This window comes from Cololabis saira, chromosome 4 (assembly GCF_033807715.1).
Source record: "Cololabis saira isolate AMF1-May2022 chromosome 4, fColSai1.1, whole genome shotgun sequence".
NCBI classification, from domain to species: domain Eukaryota; kingdom Metazoa; phylum Chordata; class Actinopteri; order Beloniformes; family Belonidae; genus Cololabis; species Cololabis saira.
Window position 1 is genome coordinate 42,653,195 of NC_084590.1, and position 15,310 is coordinate 42,668,504.

At 47.9% G+C, this 15,310-nt stretch overlaps 10 non-coding genes and 2 pseudogenes across 10 annotated transcripts; all 12 read right to left on the bottom strand.

Annotated features, from left to right (window-relative positions):
• LOC133442695 (U5 spliceosomal RNA) lies at positions 1 to 116 on the bottom strand. The gene has a single exon (XR_009782621.1). It is a non-coding gene; the product is annotated as a U5 spliceosomal RNA (small nuclear RNA).
• A 329-nt stretch (positions 117 to 445) lies between these two features.
• LOC133442662 (U2 spliceosomal RNA) lies at positions 446 to 636 on the bottom strand. Its single transcript, XR_009782604.1, has one exon. It is a non-coding gene; the product is annotated as a U2 spliceosomal RNA (small nuclear RNA).
• A 294-nt stretch (positions 637 to 930) lies between these two features.
• Positions 931 to 1,046, bottom strand: LOC133442696 (U5 spliceosomal RNA). Its single transcript, XR_009782622.1, has one exon. It is a non-coding gene; the product is annotated as a U5 spliceosomal RNA (small nuclear RNA).
• A 328-nt stretch (positions 1,047 to 1,374) lies between these two features.
• Positions 1,375 to 1,565, bottom strand: LOC133442655 (U2 spliceosomal RNA). Its single transcript, XR_009782597.1, has one exon. It is a non-coding gene; the product is annotated as a U2 spliceosomal RNA (small nuclear RNA).
• A 294-nt stretch (positions 1,566 to 1,859) lies between these two features.
• On the bottom strand, positions 1,860 to 1,975 carry LOC133442697 (U5 spliceosomal RNA). Its single transcript, XR_009782623.1, has one exon. It is a non-coding gene; the product is annotated as a U5 spliceosomal RNA (small nuclear RNA).
• A 328-nt stretch (positions 1,976 to 2,303) lies between these two features.
• LOC133442673 (U2 spliceosomal RNA) lies at positions 2,304 to 2,477 on the bottom strand (annotated as a pseudogene).
• Positions 2,478 to 7,815: 5,338 nt separating this feature from the next.
• On the bottom strand, positions 7,816 to 7,931 carry LOC133442698 (U5 spliceosomal RNA). Its single transcript, XR_009782624.1, has one exon. It is a non-coding gene; the product is annotated as a U5 spliceosomal RNA (small nuclear RNA).
• Positions 7,932 to 8,259: 328 nt separating this feature from the next.
• Positions 8,260 to 8,450, bottom strand: LOC133442658 (U2 spliceosomal RNA). The gene has a single exon (XR_009782600.1). It is a non-coding gene; the product is annotated as a U2 spliceosomal RNA (small nuclear RNA).
• A 294-nt stretch (positions 8,451 to 8,744) lies between these two features.
• On the bottom strand, positions 8,745 to 8,860 carry LOC133442709 (U5 spliceosomal RNA). Its single transcript, XR_009782635.1, has one exon. It is a non-coding gene; the product is annotated as a U5 spliceosomal RNA (small nuclear RNA).
• Positions 8,861 to 9,188: 328 nt separating this feature from the next.
• Positions 9,189 to 9,379, bottom strand: LOC133442656 (U2 spliceosomal RNA). The gene has a single exon (XR_009782598.1). It is a non-coding gene; the product is annotated as a U2 spliceosomal RNA (small nuclear RNA).
• Positions 9,380 to 9,679: 300 nt separating this feature from the next.
• On the bottom strand, positions 9,680 to 9,795 carry LOC133442699 (U5 spliceosomal RNA). Its single transcript, XR_009782625.1, has one exon. It is a non-coding gene; the product is annotated as a U5 spliceosomal RNA (small nuclear RNA).
• Positions 9,796 to 10,123: 328 nt separating this feature from the next.
• On the bottom strand, positions 10,124 to 10,297 carry LOC133442675 (U2 spliceosomal RNA; annotated as a pseudogene).
• Positions 10,298 to 15,310: the final 5,013 nt, after the last annotated feature.

Here is a 15,310-nt window from a genome sequence, read left to right on the forward strand (position 1 = left end):
AGCTCGGCCGTTAGACCGAGCCCCCAAAAATATGGTCAACTCATTGACGTTACTCTCCACGGAAGTCTTTAGTAAAAGGCGAAAGACTTGTGCGTTATGAAGAGAAACACGAGCAAGTACGGAAAAGTGCACGGGAGCGGCAGCCTAGGCACGTGAGCCGCGTCACTGTACTCCTGGTGAGCTCTACGGATCCCCGGGGCCACGCCTCTTCGGCCTGACATCGTCCTATTATCGAAGGCCTGGCCGGCCTCAGGCGCAGGACAGAGATTTGCTCCTCCCCCTTCGGTGGCACCACCAGGGCCGTATTACACGTTTGTGACGTCGCCTCTTCTTTTTCTTCAAGCTGAAGCTGCAAGGAACAACACCGCCTGAGGCAAGGCTCGGTGCTCCTCAGCTGCTGAGCCACTGCGTTATTTTATTATTTTTTTTACAAGAGAAAGAAAGCGAAGCGTGCACCATTCCCGGCGGCACTGCAGTACCGGGGCGATGCTTGGAGAGAACGGAGCTAGCTCCTTTTTCAACTCCCGCTGCCAAAAATCGGCTTAATATGTTGTCCTCATATAGAGGACATATCAGATATTAAACTGATAAGAACAGATACTACACTTGATCTTAGCCAAAAGGCCGAGAAGCGATAACTCCAAAGTGTTGCTTGACCGCAGCACCTTCCTGGCACGGCGTGCACTTGTGTCGGTTCCCTTTTTCCCAAACGCCTAGATGGCCGGCTCCCTTTGCAGCTCCGCCCTCTGACACGCACCTGTAGCAGGCTCACCTGAGGAAATGGTTGAAGTGGAAATGAAATAACAAAAAGGAAAGGAAAGAACTGGAGAACAAGACACAGACAGCAACATCAGCTTGCCCTGAGATTTCAGTGGGCAAACTCAGACTGACCTCTTGGTCACAGCTTTTTCTTTTGCACAGTCTCAAAAAAGCTCGGCCGTTAGACCGAGCCCCCAAAAATATGGTCAACTCATTGACGTTACTCTCCACGGAAGTCTTTAGTAAAAGGCGAAAGACTTGTGCGTTATGAAGAGAAACACGAGCAAGTACGGAAAAGTGCACGGGAGCGGCAGCCTAGGCACGTGAGCCGCGTCACTGTACTCCTGGTGAGCTCTACGGATCCCCGGGGCCACGCCTCTTCGGCCTGACATCGTCCTATTATCGAAGGCCTGGCCGGCCTCAGGCGCAGGACAGAGATTTGCTCCTCCCCCTTCGGTGGCACCACCAGGGCCGTATTACACGTTTGTGACGTCGCCTCTTCTTTTTCTTCAAGCTGAAGCTGCAAGGAACAACACCGCCTGAGGCAAGGCTCGGTGCTCCTCAGCTGCTGAGCCACTGCGTTATTTTATTATTTTTTTACAAGAGAAAGAAAGCGAAGCGTGCACCGTTCCCGGCGGCACTGCAGTACCGGGGCGATGCTTGGAGTGAACGGAGCTAGCTCCTTTTTCAACTCCCGCTGCCAAAAATCGGCTTAATATGTTGTCCTCATATAGAGGACATATCAGATATTAAACTGATAAGAACAGATACTACACTTGATCTTAGCCAAAAGGCCGAGAAGCGATAACTCCAAAGTGTTGCTTGACCGCAGCACCTTCCTGGCACGGCGTGCACTTGTGTCGGTTCCCTTTTTCCCAAACGCCTAGATGGCCGGCTCCCTTTGCAGCTCCGCCCTCTGACACGCACCTGTAGCAGGCTCACCTGAGGAAATGGTTGAAGTGGAAATGAAATAACAAAAAGGAAAGGAAAGAACTGGAGAACAAGACACAGACAGCAACATCAGCTTGCCCTGAGATTTCAGTGGGCAAACTCAGACTGACCTCTTGGTCACAGCTTTTTCTTTTGCACAGTCTCAAAAAAGCTCGGCCGTTAGACCGAGCCCCCAAAAATATGGTCAACTCATTGACGTTACTCTCCACGGAAGTCTTTAGTAAAAGGCGAAAGACTTGTGCGTTATGAAGAGAAACACGAGCAAGTACGGAAAAGTGCACGGGAGCGGCAGCCTAGGCACGTGAGCCGCGTCACTGTACTCCTGGTGAGCTCTACGGATCCCCGGGGCCACGCCTCTTCGGCCTGACATCGTCCTATTATCGAAGGCCTGGCCGGCCTCAGGCGCAGGACAGAGATTTGCTCCTCCCCATTCGGTGGCACCACCAGGGCCGTATTACACGTTTGTGACGTCGCCTCTTCTTTTTCTTCAAGCTGAAGCTGCAAGGAACAACACCACCTGAGGCAAGGCTCGGTGCTCCTCAGCTGCTGAGCCACTGCGTTATTTGATTATTTTTTTACAAGAGAAAGAAAGCGAAGCGTGCACCGTTCCCGGCGGCACTGCAGTACCGGGGCGATGCTTGGAGTGAACGGAGCTAGCTCCTTTTTCAACTCCCGCTGCCAAAAATCGGCTTAATATGTTGTCCTCATATAGAGGACATATCAGATATTAAACTGATAAGAACAGATTTTTTCTTTCGAAAAGATTTATTGACACTGGATCATTGGATCATCTCAACATAAGCTTCCAAATTTCACATTACACTTTTACAACATACATATCACCATTACATGCAACAATGAAATAAATAAGCAACCTTAAAACCTGTTTTCTAAACAATTGTAATAGGTAAAAACGATAAAATCCACATTTCCTTAGGTAAAAGGCTTATGGTCCAGTGTGAGTGACTACGTTCAATGTCCATGTTTAGTCTTTCAAGAGTGCGTTAGATAAAAACTTGTCCAATCCCTTCATTGTACAGAAGCGGGGTGAGTCCCTACCAATGATGACTCATTTCGTCGACCCAAACAGTAGCTCTCTCGGGTTCCTGTCAGTGCTCAGAGGGGATCCCCCCCTGCTGCTCCTTCCCACCAGCCTCGCCCGGAGAGCCAGGCCGCTGCTGCTTTGACCTTTCTGTGTGTGGCTCCGGCTCTTTCGTCCGAAAGGGCACAGAGGCGATACTTCCCCGCGGCTGTATCCCAGGCCCGCCGCCTGCAGCCCCGGCCAGTTGGACCGTTGCTGCAGCCATCCGGAGTACAGCCGCGGGGGGAATCTGCTTGTGCTTTCTTACCAGCAAGTTCCTGGAGGTCCACATAGCGTCTTTGATGGCGGTCAGGGCGAGCCACTGCTTGGCAAAATCCATTCCTTTCAGGCTCGCCCTCTGGCTCACCCCATACAGCACTAGCTGTGCTGTTAGGACCTCCCTTGCTGGTAAGTACGGGAATTGCAAGGAGCCGGCCATTGCCCACTGGTCTACGGCAGCGCTGCACTCCCAGAAGAGATGCCTCACCGACTCAGGTGCACCGCAACCTTGTCGGGGGCAGGTAGAGATCGCCGACATTCCTCGGGAGTGCATGACGGACCTGACCGGGAGGATCTCATGAGCCACCATCCATGACAGGTCCCGGAGTCTGTTTGGGAGGGCGGAATGGTTCACATTGCGCCAAACTGTGGAGGGCCCACCGAATGCCAGCCGCCGCACTGGACACACTGGCTCCCGCTCCTGCACAATCGAGATCAGACAACGGTGATTGGTTAAAATACGCAACTCCTGTGTCTCCAAATCAAAATGCTTTAAAAAGGTCTGTATAAAAGAATAGGCTGGTGGTAGGTTAAAAGACACAGGTACTTTCAGATCTGTGGGTAAGATTTTCAGTCTTCTCAGATAAGAGCCCATCCAGAAACGTATCATCGCTGTCGTCTTGGGATTTCCGGATGGGCCAGCAGCAGACGCGACATGCATTGTTGCATATCTGCTTCCCAAAAACAGGTAGAGGTCAGGCACTCCTTTTCCTCCTTTGTCTTTGGGTTTCAACATTATAGCTCGCCTCAGTCTCTCCCACTTGGAGCCCCACAGGAAATAAAAGATTGCTCGTTCTAGGTCTAAAAGTACCCTCCTGGGTGGGATAAAAACAGAGCTGACAAGTAAAAACAAAGGTATAATCACTGCCTTGATGATTAGAACCTTTCCTTCCATGGTCAGTCCTCTAAGTCCCCAGTATCCTAGTCTCTGTCTCACTTTCCCTACTACGTCCGGCCAATTGGATGTCCCCCCCCCTTCCCTATCAAATTTGATCCCAAGTATTTTTTGGTCAGTCTGGGTAATAGTCAGGGGGAGTCCAGTTATCTCCATTGCTGTCCATGGTCCGTAGAACTGGGTTTGGGTCTTAAGTCGGTTCAATTTTGACCCAGATGCCCGTCCAAACCAGTCGGTCAAGTCCAGCGTCCTGTTAACAGATAAAAGGTCAGTACATAAAATATTCACGTCGTCCATGTATAAAATACATTTTGACTCGAGTCCTCCACTCCCCGGGATTCTCAGTCCATTGATCCATTGGTCCCTTCTCAAGATCTGTGCCAGTGGTTCGATACAGGTAACATAGAGGAGGGCAGATAACGGACAACCCTGACGGACACCGCAGTTAATGTTGACTGCTTTTGTCAGATGCCCGTTAACAACAAATTTGCTGGTAATACCCCGGTACAGCATTCCCACCCAAGCTACAAACCTTTCTGGGAACCCCATTTTTTGCAGTACCTGGAATAGGTACTGGTGCGAGACCCGATCAAAGGCTTTCTCAAAGTCTAAATTTAAGACTACCAGCCTGATGTTTCTGTCTCTCGCGTAACAGATGGTATCTCGGATCAGTACGAGGCTGTCGGTTATCTTCCTCCCCGGGATGGCACAGGCTTGATCCGGGTGAATTACATCTTCTAAAAACAATGACAGACGTGAGGCTAAAAGTTTACTAAAAAGTTTGCAGTCAAGATTTAAAAGTGTGATAGGTCTCCAATTCTTCAAGTCAGTTTTGTCCTTATTTTTGTGAAGAAGAGTCACTATCCCTATTCTAAAACTGTCAGGAAGTCGGTCAAGTTGCTCAAATTCCATAAAAACAGCAAGTAAATCAGGTGCTAAAATGTCCCAAAAAGTCAAGTAAAATTCTAGAGGAAGTCCATCCTGTCCTGGGGACTTCCCTCTCTTAAAGCTTGCCAGACATTTATTTAATTCTAAGACACTAAAGTCTTGAGTTAAAAGCACATTTTCCTTTACCCTGTTTTGAATGGAATTTAAAACTTCCGTCATGGTCTCCATGTGGATAATTTTTTCTTGGTAGAGGTGTGTGTAAAAGTTTCCAACGACCTCTTTTATTTCTTCTGTGTTTCCACTAGTGCATCCATTCTCCCTTTTTAGTTTTAGAATAGTCCCCCCCTTATTTATAATTTTCCTAAAAAAGTACCTTGTGCACTTTTCCCCATCCTCAATTTCCCGTTCCTTACTCCTTAAAATGATGCCCTTACTTTTAATTTCTGCTAAAACTGACATCTCTGCTTTTATTTGTTTAATCTCCTCAGTAAAAACTATGCCGTGTTGGTTCAGTTTAAAATAACGCTGTAATCGTTTCTGCAGTCCCATCATGCGTCTATTTTCGTTGTTCTTTTTTTTCTTTCCTGCCTGTCTAAAAAAAGTCTGGGTCCGTCCCTTCACCATTTCCCACCAGTGTGCACGTGTATCGTAAAAGTCTTGAAGGGTCTGCCACTCGCGGTACTGCTCCCTATACTGACTAACCAAATCTTCTTGTTCTAAAAGGGAGCAGTTGAGCTTCCACAGACCTCTTCCTGATGTCACACCCGGGGAGAGTGGTAGGGTGCAGGATAGCATCAAGTGATCAGAAAAGAAAACAGGGGTCAATCTAGCATCGGTCGGTGGGCAATCCCGTGTAAAAATATAATCAATGCGAGAGGCTCTGGTGCCATCACCACTGAACCAGGTGAAGCCCTCCTCTCTGGGATGCATGGTTTTAAAACAGTCCTGAAGTTTAAAATCCTTGCATATGCCCTGTAATAAAACCGATGTTTTATCCACTTTAAAATCTTCCCCTGCGCCTTTTCTGTCTCTCCTATTTAAAATGCAATTAAAATCTCCTCCCACCACTAAAGGTGTTCTACCCAACATGTGGGACTGCAAGTCCTCTAAAATATCATACCGGTCATTTCTTTCGTTAAAACCATAAATATTTAAGAGTTTAAAATCTTGTCCCATAAAAGTCAGTTGTGCTAAAATTGCCCGACCGTCTCTCACCACAGTGCTGCCCTTCACCAGAACATGAGGGTTTTTGATTAAAATGGCCACTCCATCATTCTTATTCTGGTTGGATCCACTCCATATTGATATTTGTGGCCACATCTCCTCCCACTGTTTGTATCGTTTTAAAAACGGTAGGCCACATTCCTGTAATAAAAACACATCTGACTCAAAAGCATTAAGAAAGGACAAGACATTCTGGGCTCTAACTCTCGACTTCACACTTCTAACATTAATAGTTGAGAAGGTGAGTGTCATGAGTATGGTTAAAAGGAGAAAAAACATCAGGTATGAAAGTTTAAAAAGGCTAAAAGCGTGATTTAAAACATTAAATAAGATAAAATGAGGAATCGTTATCCAATTTCATGTGAATTCCTCTCGTCCATTTTGTTTGTCCTTTTCTGTGTCCTTTCCCTTCGCAGCCTTCAGTTTGTTGGCAAAAGATTTTGGGCAATCTCTGAAGAGGTGATTTGTCTCCCCACAAAGATTGCACTTTCTGCCATTGGTGCACTCCTCGAAGGTGTGCCCAATTTCTCTGCATTTCCCACATACTACCTGCTTACACGCTTCTGCAAGATGCCCATGCTCGCCACACTTGCGGCAAAGCTTGGGCTGACCCTGGTAATATATATAGCCCCTGTTGTTTCCCAGAACTATCACTGATGGCAGATGTTTCAGGCCTTGAAAACCCTGGGGGTCTTGCCATTGTTGGATGGGGACCCTCCAGGCACAGTTCCAAATGCCATCCTCATCTCTCACTTTGATAGCCTGGCTTTTAACAGTGCAATATCTCCCCAGCCATAAACAAATGTCATCTGCATTGACAGTTTCATTGAACATTCTGACAATAACCGTTTTCAAGGTATTGTCAGTCAGTTTCTCAACTTCAAATGCATCAAACTGGGGTTTCACATTTTCGAAGCGTGTCCAAAACTCTTTTAGTAGCATGGCAGTACGAAAACTAAGGTCAAAGCCTTTGTTAAAGGGTAGGGTCAAAATGCAATTTAGCTGTTCCGGGCTAAAACCCAAGGCTTTCTGGACAAGTCTCCTGGAGAAGTCTAACCTCGACATCTCCAGGAGCTTTCCATCCACAACCTTAAGATTGAATCGGACGCTGTGGTGCCTCCGCATGCCGGCATGGCTAGCCGACATGGTGGAGGCACCACTTGTGAAAAGGCTCAAACGAACTAAAACCTTTAAAAAGAATAAAAGCCCTAAAACAAATAGACAATAAAATATACGATAAGTGAAGGAACAAACACTTACCTTTCACCACGACAGTGATTTCCTGGCTGTGAAGATCTAGCAACTATAATCAGTTGAAGCACTTCACATAAGGAACAAAGAAATAGTCTCCCCAATTTTAGTAGAAACCAATGCCACAACAGGCAAGGATTCCCACTAACGACGGGAGGCGATCGCAGTCTTAGCCAAAAGGCCGAGAAGCGATAACTCCAAAGTGTTGCTTGACCGCAGCACCTTCCTGGCACTGCGTGCACTTGTGTCGGTTCCCTTTTTCCCAAACGCCTAGATGGCCGGCTCCCTTTGCAGCTCCGCCCTCTGACACGCACCTGTAGCAGGCTCACCTGAGGAAATGGTTGAAGTGGAAATGAAATAACAAAAAGGAAAGGAAAGAACTGGAGAACAAGACACAGACAGCAACATCAGCTTGCCCTGAGATTTCAGTGGGCAAACTCAGACTGACCTCTTGGTCACAGCTTTTTCTTTTGCACAGTCCCAAAAAAGCTCGGCCGTTAGACCGAGCCCCCAAAAATATGGTCAACTCATTGACGTTACTCTCCACGGAAGTCTTTAGTAAAAGGCGAAAGACTTGTGCGTTATGAAGAGAAACACGAGCAAGTACGGAAAAGTGCACGGGAGCGGCAGCCTAGGCACGTGAGCCGCGTCACTGTACTCCTGGTGAGCTCTACGGATCCCCGGGGCCACGCCTCTTCGGCCTGACATCGTCCTATTATCGAAGGCCTGGCCGGCCTCAGGCGCAGGACAGAGATTTGCTCCTCCCCCTTCGGTGGCACCACCAGGGCCGTATTACACGTTTGTGACGTCGCCTCTTCTTTTTCTTCAAGCTGAAGCTGCAAGGAACAACACCGCCTGAGGCAAGGCTCGGTGCTCCTCAGCTGCTGAGCCACTGCGTTATTTTATTATTTTTTTACAAGAGAAAGAAAGCGAAGCGTGCACCATTCCCGGCGGCACTGCAGTACCGGGGCGATGCTTGGAGTGAACGGAGCTAGCTCCTTTTTCAACTCCCGCTGCCAAAAATCGGCTTAATATGTTGTCCTCATATAGAGGACATATCAGATATTAAACTGATAAGAACAGATACTACACTTGATCTTAGCCAAAAGGCCGAGAAGCGATACCTCCAAAGTGTTGCTTGACCGCAGCACCTTCCTGGCACGGCGTGCACTTGTGTCGGTTGCCTTTGTCCCAAACGCCTAGATGGCCGGCTCCCTTTGCAGCTCCGCCCTCTGACACGCACCTGTAGCAGGCTCACCTGAGGAAATGGTTGAAGTGGAAATGAAATAACAAAAAGGAAAGGAAAGAACTGGAGAACAAGACACAGACAGCAACATCAGCTTGCCCTGAGATTTCAGTGGGCAAACTCAGACTGACCTCTTGGTCACAGCTTTTTCTTTTGCACAGTCTCAAAAAAGCTCAGCCGTTAGACCGAGCCCCCAAAAATATGGTCAACTCATTGACGTTACTCTCCACGGAAGTCTTTAGTAAAAGGCGAAAGACTTGTGCGTTATGAAGAGAAACACGAGCAAGTACGGAAAAGTGCACGGGAGCGGCAGCCTAGGCACGTGAGCCGCGTCACTGTACTCCTGGTGAGCTCTACGGATCCCCGGGGCCACGCCTCTTCGGCCTGACATCGTCCTATTATCGAAGGCCTGGCCGGCCTCAGGCGCAGGACAGAGATTTGCTCCTCCCCCTTCGGTGGCACCACCAGGGCCGTATTACACGTTTGTGACGTCGCCTCTTCTTTTTCTTCAAGCTGAAGCTGCAAGGAACAACACCGCCTGAGGCAAGGCTCGGTGCTCCTCAGCTGCTGAGCCACTGCGTTATTTTATTATTTTTTTACAAGAGAAAGAAAGCGAAGCGTGCACCGTTCCCGGCGGCACTGCAGTACCGGGGCGATGCTTGGAGTGAACGGAGCTAGCTCCTTTTTCAACTCCCGCTGCCAAAAATCGGCTTAATATGTTGTCCTCATATAGAGGACATATCAGATATTAAACTGATAAGAACAGATACTACACTTGATCTTAGCCAAAAGGCCGAGAAGCGATAACTCCAAAGTGTTGCTTGACCGCAGCACCTTCCTGGCACGGCGTGCACTTGTGTCGGTTCCCTTTTTCCCAAACGCCTAGATGGCCGGCTCCCTTTGCAGCTCCGCCCTCTGACACTGACACGCACCTGTAGCAGGCTCACCTGAGGAAATGGTTGAAGTGGAAATGAAATAACAAAAAGGAAAGGAAAGAACTGGAGAACAAGACACAGACAGCAACATCAGCTTGCCCTGAGATTTCAGTGGGCAAACTCAGACTGACCTCTTGGTCACAGCTTTTTCTTTTGCACAGTCTCAAAAAAGCTCGGCCGTTAGACCGAGCCCCCAAAAATATGGTCAACTCATTGACGTTACTCTCCACGGAAGTCTTTAGTAAAAGGCGAAAGACTTGTGCGTTATGAAGAGAAACACGAGCAAGTACGGAAAAGTGCACGGGAGCGGCAGCCTAGGCACGTGAGCCGCGTCACTGTACTCCTGGTGAGCTCTACGGATCCCCGGGGCCACGCCTCTTCGGCCTGACATCGTCCTATTATCGAAGGCCTGGCCGGCCTCAGGCGCAGGACAGAGATTTGCTCCCCCCCCTTCGGTGGCACCACCAGGGCCGTATTACACGTTTGTGACGTCGCCTCTTCTTTTTCTTCAAGCTGAAGCTGCAAGGAACAACACCGCCTGAGGCAAGGCTCGGTGCTCCTCAGCTGCTGAGCCACTGCGTTATTTTATTATTTTTTTACAAGAGAAAGAAAGCGAAGCGTGCACCATTCCCGGCGGCACTGCAGTACCGGGGCGATGCTTGGAGTGAACGGAGCTAGCTCCTTTTTCAACTCCCGCTGCCAAAAATCGGCTTAATATGTTGTCCTCATATAGAGGACATATCAGATATTAAACTGATAAGAACAGATTTTTTCTTTCGAAAAGATTTATTGACACTGGATCATTGGATCATCTCAACATAAGCTTCCAATATTTACATTACACTTTTACAACATACATATCATCATTACATGCAACAATGAAATAAATAAGCAACCTTAAAACCTGTCTTCTAAACAATTGTAAAAGGTAAAAACGGTAAAATCCACATTTCCTTAGGTAAAAGGCTTATGGTCCAGTGTGAGTGACTGCGTTCAATGTCCATGTTTAGTCTTTCAAGAGGAGTGCGTTAGATAAAAACTTGTCCAATCCCTTCATTGTACAGGAGCGGGGTGAGTCCCTACCAATGATGACTCATTTCGCCGACCCAAACAGTAGCTCTCTCGGGTTCCTGTCAGTGCTCAGAGGGGATCCCCCCCTGCTGCTCCTTCCCACCAGCCTCGCCCGGAGAGCCAGGCCGTTGCTGCTTCGACCTTTCTGTGTGTGGCTCCGGCTCCTTCGTCCGAAAGGGCACAGAGGCGATACTTCCCCGCGGCTGTATCCCAGGCCCGCCGCCTGCAGCCCCGGCCAGTTGGACCGTTGCTGCAGCCATCCGGAGCACAGCCGCGGGGGGAATCTGCTTGTGCTTTCTTACCAGCAAGTTCCTGGAGGTCCACATAGCGTCTTTGATGGCGGTCAGGGCGAGCCACTGCTTGGCAAAATCCCTTCCTTTCAGGCTCGCCCTCTGGCTCACCCCATACAGCACTAGCTGTGCTGTTAGGACCTCCCTTGCTGGTAAGTACGGGAATTGCAAGGAGCCGGCCATTGCCCACTGGTCTACGGCAGCGCTGCACTCCCAGAAGAGATGCCTCACCGACTCAGGTGCACCGCAACCTTGTCGGGGGCAGGTAGAGATCGCCGACATTCCTCGGGAGTGCAACAATGAAATAAATAAGCAACCTTAAAACCTGTCTTCTAAACAATTGTAAAAGGTAAAAACGGTAAAATCCACATTTCCTTAGGTAAAAGGCTTATGGTCCAGTGTGAGTGACTGCGTTCAATGTCCATGTTTAGTCTTTCAAGAGGAGTGCGTTAGATAAAAACTTGTCCAATCCCTTCATTGTACAGGAGCGGGGTGAGTCCCTACCAATGATGACTCATTTCGCCGACCCAAACAGTAGCTCTCTCGGGTTCCTGTCAGTGCTCAGAGGGGATCCCCCCCTGCTGCTCCTTCCCACCAGCCTCGCCCGGAGAGCCAGGCCGTTGCTGCTTCGACCTTTCTGTGTGTGGCTCCGGCTCCTTCGTCCGAAAGGGCACAGAGGCGATACTTCCCCGCGGCTGTATCCCAGGCCCGCCGCCTGCAGCCCCGGCCAGTTGGACCGTTGCTGCAGCCATCCGGAGCACAGCCGCGGGGGGAATCTGCTTGTGCTTTCTTACCAGCAAGTTCCTGGAGGTCCACATAGCGTCTTTGATGGCGGTCAGGGCGAGCCACTGCTTGGCAAAATCCCTTCCTTTCAGGCTCGCCCTCTGGCTCACCCCATACAGCACTAGCTGTGCTGTTAGGACCTCCCTTGCTGGTAAGTACGGGAATTGCAAGGAGCCGGCCATTGCCCACTGGTCTACGGCAGCGCTGCACTCCCAGAAGAGATGCCTCACCGACTCAGGTGCACCGCAACCTTGTCGGGGGCAGGTAGAGATCGCCGACATTCCTCGGGAGTGCATGACGGACCTGACCGGGAGGATCTCATGAGCCACCATCCATGACAGGTCCCGGAGTCTGTTTGGGAGGGCGGAATGGTTCACATTGCGCCAAACTGTGGAGGGCTCACCGAATGCGAGCCGCCGCACTGGACACACTGGCTCCCGCTCCTGCACAATCGAGATCAGACAACGGTGATTGATTAAAATACGCAACTCCTGTGTCTCCAAATCAAAATGCTTTAAAAAGGTCTGTATAAAAGAATAGGCTGGTGGTAGGTTAAAAGACACAGGTACTTTCAGATCCGTGGGTAAGATTTTCAGTCTTCTAAGATAAGAGCCCATCCAGAAACGTATCATCGCTGTCGTCTTGGGATTTCCGGATGGGCCAGCAGCAGACGCGACATGCATTGTTGCATATCTGCTTCCCAAAAACAGGTAGAGGTCAGGCACTCCTTTTCCTCCTTTGTCTTTGGGTTTCACCATTATAGCTCTCCTCAGTCTCTCCCACTTGGAGCCCCACAGGAAATAAAAGATGGCTCGTTCTAGATCTAAAAGTACCCTCCTGGGTGGGATAAAAACAGAGCTGACAAGTAAAAACAAAGGTATAATCACTGCCTTGATGATTAAAACCTTTCCTTCCATGGTCAGTCCTCTAAGTCCCCAGTATCCTAGTCTCTGTCTCACTTTCCCTACTACGTCCGGCCAATTGGATGTCCCCCCCCCTTCCCTATCAAATTTGATCCCCAGTATTTTTTGGTCAGTCTGGGTAATAGTCAGGGGGAGTCCAGTTGTCTCGGTTGCTGTCCATGGTCCGTAGAACTGGGTTTGGGTCTTATGTCGGTTCAATTTTGACCCAGATGCCCGTCCAAACCAGTCAGTCAAGTCCAGCGTCCTGTTGACAGATAAAAGGTCAGTACATAAAATATTCACGTCGTCCATGTATAAAATACATTTTGTCATGAGACCTCCACTCCCCGGGATTCTCAGTCCATTGATCCATTGGTCCCTTCTCAAGATCTGTGCCAGTGGTTCGATACAGGTAACATAGAGGAGGGCAGATAACGGACAGCCCTGACGGACACCGCAGTTAATGTTGACTGCTTTTGTCAGATGCCCGTTAAAAACAAATTTGCTGGTAATACCCCGGTACAGCATTCCCACCCAAGCTACAAACCTTTCTGGGAACCCCATTTTTTGCAGTACCTGGAATAGGTACTGGTGCGAGACCCGATCAAAGGCTTTCTCAAAGTCTAAATTTAAGACTACCAGCCTGATGTTTCTGTCTCTCGCATAACAGATGGTATCTCGGATCAGTACGAGGCTGTCGGTTATCTTCCTCCCCGGGATGGCACAGGCTTGATCCGGGTGAATCACATCTTCTAAAAACAAAGACAGACGTGAGGCTAAAAGTTTACTAAAAAGTTTACAGTCAAGATTTAAAAGTGTGATAGGTCTCCAATTCTTCAAGTCAGTTTTGTCCTTATTTTTGTGAAGAAGAGTCACTATCCCTATTCTAAAACTGTCGGGGAGTCGGTCAAGTTGCTCAAATTCCATAAAAACAGCAAGTAAATCAGGTGCTAAAATGTCCCAAAAAGTCGAGTAAAATTCTAGAGGAAGTCCATCCTGTCCTGGGGACTTCCCTCTCTTAAAGCTTGCCAGACATTTATTTAACTCTGAGACACTAAAGTCTTGAGTTAAAAGCACATTTTCCTTTACCCTGTTTTGAATGGAATTTAAAACTTCCGTCATGGTGTCTATGTGGATATTTTTTTCTTGGTAGAGGTGTGTGTAAAAGTTTTCAACAACCTCTTTTATTTCTTCTGTGTTTCCACTTGTGCATCCATTTTCCTTTTTTAGTTTTAAAATAGTCCCCCCCTTATTTATAATTTTCCTAAAAAAGTACCTTGTGCACTTTTCCCCTTCCTCAATTTCCCGTTCCTTACTTCTTAAAATGATGCCCTTACTTTTAATTTCTGCTAAAACTGACATCTCTGCTTTTATTTGTTTAATCTCCTCAGTAAAAACTATGCCGTGTTGGTTCAGTTTAAAATAACGCTGTAATCGTTTCTGCAGTCCCATCATGCGTCTATTTTCCTTATTCTTTTTTTTCTTTCCTGCCTGTCTAAAAAAAGTCTGGGTCCTTCCCTTCACTATTTCCCACCAGTGTGCACGTGTATCGTAAAAGTCTTGAAGGGTCTGCCACTCGCGGTACTGCTCCCTATACTGACTAACCAAATCTTCTTGTTCTAAAAGGGAGCAGTTGAGCTTCCACAGACCTCTTCCTGATGTCACACCCGGGGAGAGTGGTAGGGTGCAGGATAGCATCAAGTGATCAGAAAAGAAAACAGGGGTCAATCTAGCATCGGTCGGTGGGCAATCCTGTGTAAAAATATAATCAATGCGAGAGGCTCTGGTGCCATCACCACTGAACCAGGTGAAGCCCTCCTCTCTGGGATGCATGGTTTTAAAACAGTCCTGAAGTTTAAAATCCTTGCATATGCCCTGTAATAAAACCGATGTTTTATCCACTTTAAAATCTTCCCCTGCGCCTTTTCTGTCTCTCCTATTTAAAATGCAATTAAAATCTCCTCCCACCACTAAAGGTGTTCTACCCAACATGTGGGACTGCAAGTCCTCTAAAATATCATACCGGTCATTTCGTTCGTTAAAACCATAAATATTTAAGAGTTTAAAATCTTGTCCCATAAAAGTCAGTTGTGCTAAAATTGCCCGACCGTCTCTCACCACAGTGCTGCCCTTCACCAGAACATGAGGGTTTTTGATTAAAATGGCCACTCCATCATTCTTATTCTGGTTGGATCCACTCCATATTGATATTTGTGGCCACATCTCCTCCCACTGTTTGTATTGTTTTAAAAACGGTAGGCCACATTCCTGTAATAAAAACACATCCGACTCAAAAGCATTAAGAAAGGACAAGACATTCTGGGCTCTAACTCTCGACTTCACACTTCTAACATTAATAGTTGAGAAGGTGAGTGTCATGAGTATGGTTAAAAGGAGAAAAAACATCAGGTATGAAAGTTTAAAAAGGCTAAAAGCGTGATTTAAAACATTAAATAAGATAAAATGAGGAACCGTTATCCAATTTCATGTGAATTGAGCTCCGCTTTCACTTCTATGGGTGAGAAGTGAAGGGGTCGAGCTCGATTCCCCGCTCGGACTCTGGGCGTTGGCCTCTGCTGTAAGGTACAGTTAAGTTTTGTGTCCCTAGGGGTTGATTGCAGAGCTAATGTTAAAAAAGAGACCTCATTTGGGGAATTGGGGGGGAAAACTCTGGGCTCCTCCACAGAAGAATTGTCTGAGGATATCCCAGCTTTTCCCCTCTTCTCTGAAACAATTGGCGAATCAGAGGACAATT